The sequence below is a fragment of the Cricetulus griseus genome, chromosome 8, assembly GCF_003668045.3.
Source record: "Cricetulus griseus strain 17A/GY chromosome 8, alternate assembly CriGri-PICRH-1.0, whole genome shotgun sequence".
NCBI lineage: Eukaryota > Metazoa > Chordata > Mammalia > Rodentia > Cricetidae > Cricetulus > Cricetulus griseus.
This window is the reverse complement of record NC_048601.1, coordinates 98,323,709-98,329,154: the sequence shown is the minus strand read 5'-3', so window position 1 is coordinate 98,329,154 and position 5,446 is coordinate 98,323,709. Positions and strand designations below refer to the sequence as shown.

The window sequence follows — 5,446 nt, the reverse complement described above, 5'->3', positions numbered from 1 at the left end:
ATTACTAGGAGTAGAAGGATAACCACCCTGTTAATTCACTGGGGTGAACTGAGAAATGAACACATGAGCAATTAAAACCATATCAGAGAAACCAGACCCTTGAATTTATTGAACACGTCAAACCAAGGAGAGGGTATGATGCCCCTTACAGTGATGGGAACCTAGTACTGCAACGGTGTGGCCCCACACTAATCTATCATCTATCTGACACTTTGAATATGTGTGCATCAAGGACTGACAAGAGGACTCCTCACCGTCCTTGGAACTTTGGATCTGCTTAGTCCCCTACTGGTGACACAGACTGCTCGACTGCCTATCTGTTTACTCATTTGAAACTGGACCTGAACCTGAACCCAGCATTTCCTGCTCTTGACCACAACTTGGCCTTTCCCCTTGCTGTTAAGCTCGTCTTCTCTCAAGCCCTGACTCCAGCAGCGCCTGCAGCTGCTCCCTCCCAGCACAGGTCTGGTTCCTTGTCTTATCGATAGACTCCTCAGCTCACTTCTTGAACTCTCTCTCTCTCTCCCTCTCTCTCCTCTCTCTCTCTCTCTCTCTCTCTCTCTCTCTCTCTCTCTCTCTCTCTGTGTGTGTGTGTGTGTGTGTGTGTGTGTGTGTGTGTGTGTTATGAGACTTGATGCTGGTAATTAAGATTGGGACAAAAAAAAAAAGATTGGGACAAAAGAACTTGCATTTGGCTTAGCTGGGTTTCCAAGACAAGTAGGATTATATGACAAATTGCTGTCATTGAAAGCACTGAACCTTTTGAATTTAATATTCTTCAATAAATCCTTATACAAAGATACAAACATGTTCCTCTATGTTTCTGGCATAGCTTGGGCACAACATGGGTGTAGGCACATTGTGTTCTAACCAAGAACTTCCAGTCACATTCAATATTACTGTAGACTGAGACTACAGGAAATATTTATTTCCTCTTAATCTTTTAGCTGACCTGATTGCTTAACCATGGTTTTGCCTGGATTCCTAGGATAACATATATTTGGGAGCTACATAAATGACAAATCTGAAGCTTGTTGATTTATGATTTATGTCACTTTTAAATTAGTTTAACAAAACCATCATATATGCATGTATTCACTCAAGCTGCAGTGTTAGACTGTCCAAGGCAATCCTAAAACCTATCTTGTTTTTGCAAAAAGAGAGTTTTAGTCTTCTAACTAGATAGGTGTGGCACCCTCATCCATCAGAAAAGACATGACCTCTATCCCTTACCCTCTCAAGAATGGGAAATGAGATGTCTCACAGGGAACTTGTTAGTAACTAAGCAAGGGATGGATCTCTGTGCTGCTGTATTTCAAAGTGCCACTTCCTTTGTTTGCAACTAAAACTGTATTTGACAAACTAGACATGTGCAGGGATGTCTCCCCCCTAAAGCACCTGCTGTCTGAGTATGCACAGGCTTCCCTAACCTAGTCCTCACCTCTCCTTTGTTCAGGGACAGCATCCCTCTGGAAATGGCCACCTTGCTCTCCTTGCTGGTGGCCGGTGATGTCTTCTTCCACCCTTTCATCTTAGCTGCATTTATGTAGTCAGTTCAGCAACCAAGGTGTAACCCATGGTGTTTGGTGGCATGTCCAGCTCTGGTTCTCTGAGGACAGGGCCTGCTTAATGACCCCACCCCAGTTTCAGTTACAACAGGACCTATGATCCTGTGTGAAGAGTCCAAGCCCAGATTCTGGAAGATAGCCACACAAAAGCAGACAAAAAGCCCTTCAGCCTCCCTTGGATACATCATTTGTGAAAAGTGTAGTGTCACAGATGCAGATGGATGGCCACGGGCTCCATTCGTGTTTTTCTAGTGTGCCCCCAAAAGACCTCCATGATCAGGACAAAGAAAGCATGGAGAGATGCTAGTCATAGTCTGTATCAATGGATTAACTGACAATTAATCTGACCCTCACTCCCTCTCGGAAGGCCGCAAAGGAATTGTGTGAACACAATAGTGAACATGCCTAAAAAGGTGCTATGAGAAAACCTAACAAAATGACCAACACCTCCATTCCCTGAATGCTGCATCTAGGGTATGCCCACAGGTCTCTCCATTCACACAGAAAAAGAAAAGACTCCTCATAACACTTCTGTAACAACAAAAGTTCAGAGACACCTAACTCCCTATCTGTGGAGAACAGTCCAATAAACTAGGGCACCACTGCGGTGTGGTGTTCAGTGATAGAAAAAGTGCATAGTAAGGACAGTCTGTGGAGTCTGTGGGAAACCACTAACTAAGGGAAGGAGCTGGCAGAGAGCAGCATGGACAGCCTGCTAACTTTTGCATATGAAAGCTTTGGATCCATCTTTCCAGGAATGGAGGGTGGAAGGGATGTAAGTGCCCTTTGAAAGCTGGACAGAACAAGGAAATGAACTTTTCATGGTATCTTTATTAGGAGCTCAGCTCTGAAGAGTTCTGGATCTGGGGCTGGGATGACAGTTAAGCCCATTCAGTGCTCGATGCTGGATGCTCAAGTAAGAGGTCTTCATTTCAGATCCCCAATCAATACCCATGGAAACCCGAGCACAGTGTGAGTGTCACATCCATAACTCTAGTGTTTTGAGAAGGGTTAGGGAAACAAAAAAACGGTGAATGGCTGAGAAAGATACAATGATACAATGTCAATCTCTGCCTTCCAAACACATGCACACATACATACATGGGCAACTGCAAAACATGTACACATAAAGACACAGCCACATATATGTCACACACAAAAAGAAATAAAGAGATGGAGAAGGAAAGGAATGATAAAAATCTATAGCTGAAGAGAAAATGTCCAGGTTGTGCGGGCATTGTTCAAAGGTCCCTGAAGAACTAACAAGGTAACACCACACTTGTAGACAGAGGATAACAGAAAGAAACAGGTGGGAAATCCCACCCTGTCTCTCTAACACTCCCAAGACAGTGCAGAGATATCACGCTTGGCAAGTCTCAGAGTCAGGATCAGCTCCCCCCCCACACACACACACAAAGGTGCCAGAAGCAAGAGACTCAGTCATGGAAGCCAGGGGCAGGGAGCGGGGTGGCAATCCAGTGGTTCATGAAGAAAGGAAGGCTGCAATTGGCATACAAGAGACCGTGCTAGAAAACAGGGCAAATGGAATGTGTGGGCACTGCTTGCGTGCGTGCGTCCACCATGCTTGGTAGGCTCCTCACATCGCTCTTCTGTCTTTTCCTTTGTTGTGTGCCTTTGCTGTTCATGCAGATGGGACTCAAGGTTGCCACTTAATGGGAGAACAAGTGCACCAACGCAGCGCTCACAGGTGTGTTCTGATTGGTCACAGATGCGGCCAGCAGAGAAGGGGGCTGCGGGAAGGGTCCCTGGCAATCAAGCTCCCTTTGCCCTCTCTAGCTCCGCTGACATGTGACCCTCTCCCTGCCGCCCACCTGTGTAAGAAGAAAGGGTTCTACATCTCTCTTCCCCATGTCCCTCCTTTAGGGCAAAGAAGAAAAGCATTTAGGGACAGGGAACTGTGAAGTGGAGACCAGCCCTTCAGGACATGAAAGCAGTGGGAATGCACACTGCCTGCTGTAGGATCCCATCCCCGGTTTCTCAAAAGACAATGGAATCTCAGTAAAAGGCAGGTGTTGAACTGCCGGGAGGGAGGCAGAGGGAGAGCTCAGGGTGCTGGAATGAGAGTGAGAACACTTCCGTGGCAGTGCCTGTCATTACACACTTGTCAGGATCCTCAGCCTTCCCAATGCTGCAGCCCTTTAATACGGCTCCTCATGGCGTGAGGACCCCAACCAGAAAATTATTTTCGTTGCTACTTCATGACTGTAATTTTGCTACCGTTATGGATTGTAATGTAAATATCAGATATGCAGGAGGCTCCTGTCCTCCTAACCGCTATGGGTTCATTCGGAGTCATTTGTCTCACCCCACTCCTGCCAGGCCAGGCCTAGAAAGCACAAGGTCATCTGAATTTCTGGGCTTGCTAGTCAGTACTAGAAAGCTAAATGGGGCTAAGCGAAGGAAGTCCCTGGGGTGGCCATTTCCATGGATCCCAACAAACTTGAGGGTCCCAAGGTAGGCATCTGGGACAGTAAGAGGACTTCTCAGAACATTCTATGACTATAACCACTGAGGCCAGCAGGCACAAGGACAGAAGAGCTGCCCCCCACATACATACACCAGGCTGGTTCATGCTGGGTGAGCCCAATAGCTCAGCAGGTGACGGGGCTGGTGCAGCAGGCACCTTTCATGGTCAGTCAGGAGATCACCTTCCTCTATAGACTACCAAAGTGCCAAGGGGTGGGTGAAAACTGGGGAGTGAATGATGTTGGGTTCAGGGACCACACAGGCAGTTCCGTGGTGTGGTGTGGTTCCAGCCAACTCTGAACATGGTATACACTGAGATCTGAGCATAAAGAGAGTCCAGGAGAGTCTAGGAGGAAAATCTTGTGAGCACACGAGCTGTGTGTCCACTTGCGAGTGAGACTGTGACACATACATGAAACTCATACTTCCATGGTGCCTCTTACCCTGAGGACCTATGCCTCCCTTTGCCTGACTCCTACTCTACCAATCCTTTTTAGGTGACATTCACCCAAGCCCTGTCCCTTGAACCCCTGCTGATGGAGAACACACAGCAACACAGCCCCTGTGTCTCTGTCTCAACAGGAGAACTTCTCCAGATTTCTGCCAATACCTTCCAATCTGAGGAACAAAAAGCAGTTAATTCCCTGGACAGCAAAGACCTCTCAGAGTCCTTCCACCTTCTCAGGGACCCAAAGTGTGAGCCAGGGCTCTGGACCCAAGACCTCACCTCATCTTCCAGAGAGAGAAATGCAGCCAGAGATCAAAAGTGGTACTGGACAATCAGATGAATACTTTGGGGATCAAGGACAGGCCCTGTAAGTCCTTCTCTGAGTTTCACTTTATTAACCTGATCTCACACACACACACACACACACACACACACACACACACACACACGCACGCACGCACGCACGCACTGGGCTGGTTCCTGTACAATGGCAATGTATACTGAGACAGCCATTTTTCTTCAGTACTGATAAGTGCTATAGGATACAATAACTCACTCATAAGCACCAGAACCTGAGGCCATGATAGTTCCCTCAAGTACCCTCACTTCCAGGCTAACCCATTTAAGAAAGCAATTTTTCAGATGGTCAATGAGAACATGAGGGAACAGGATGGTCAGGTTGGGGGAGGGACAGACGGGGAGAGAATGAAAGAGACCTCTTGATAGAGGAAGCCATTGTGGGGTTGGAAAGGAACCTGGCACTAGGGAAATTCCCAGGAATCCACAAGGATGACCCCAGTTAAGACTCATAGCAATAGGAGAGAGGGTGCCTGAACTGGCCTTCTCCTATAATTAGAGTAGTGACTACCCTAATTGTCATCATAGAACCTTCATCCAGTAACTGATGGAAGCAGATGCAGAGATCCAGTCAAGCACTTGGCTG

At 47.1% G+C, this 5,446-nt stretch overlaps 1 long non-coding RNA gene across 1 annotated transcript; it reads left to right on the top strand.

Annotated features, from left to right (window-relative positions):
* The first annotated feature begins 354 nt into the window (after positions 1-354).
* Positions 355-5,446, top strand: LOC113836956. The gene is made up of 4 exons (XR_003487480.2): positions 355-463; positions 3,219-3,276; positions 3,453-4,870; positions 5,389-5,446. It is a non-coding gene; the product is annotated as an uncharacterized LOC113836956 (long non-coding RNA).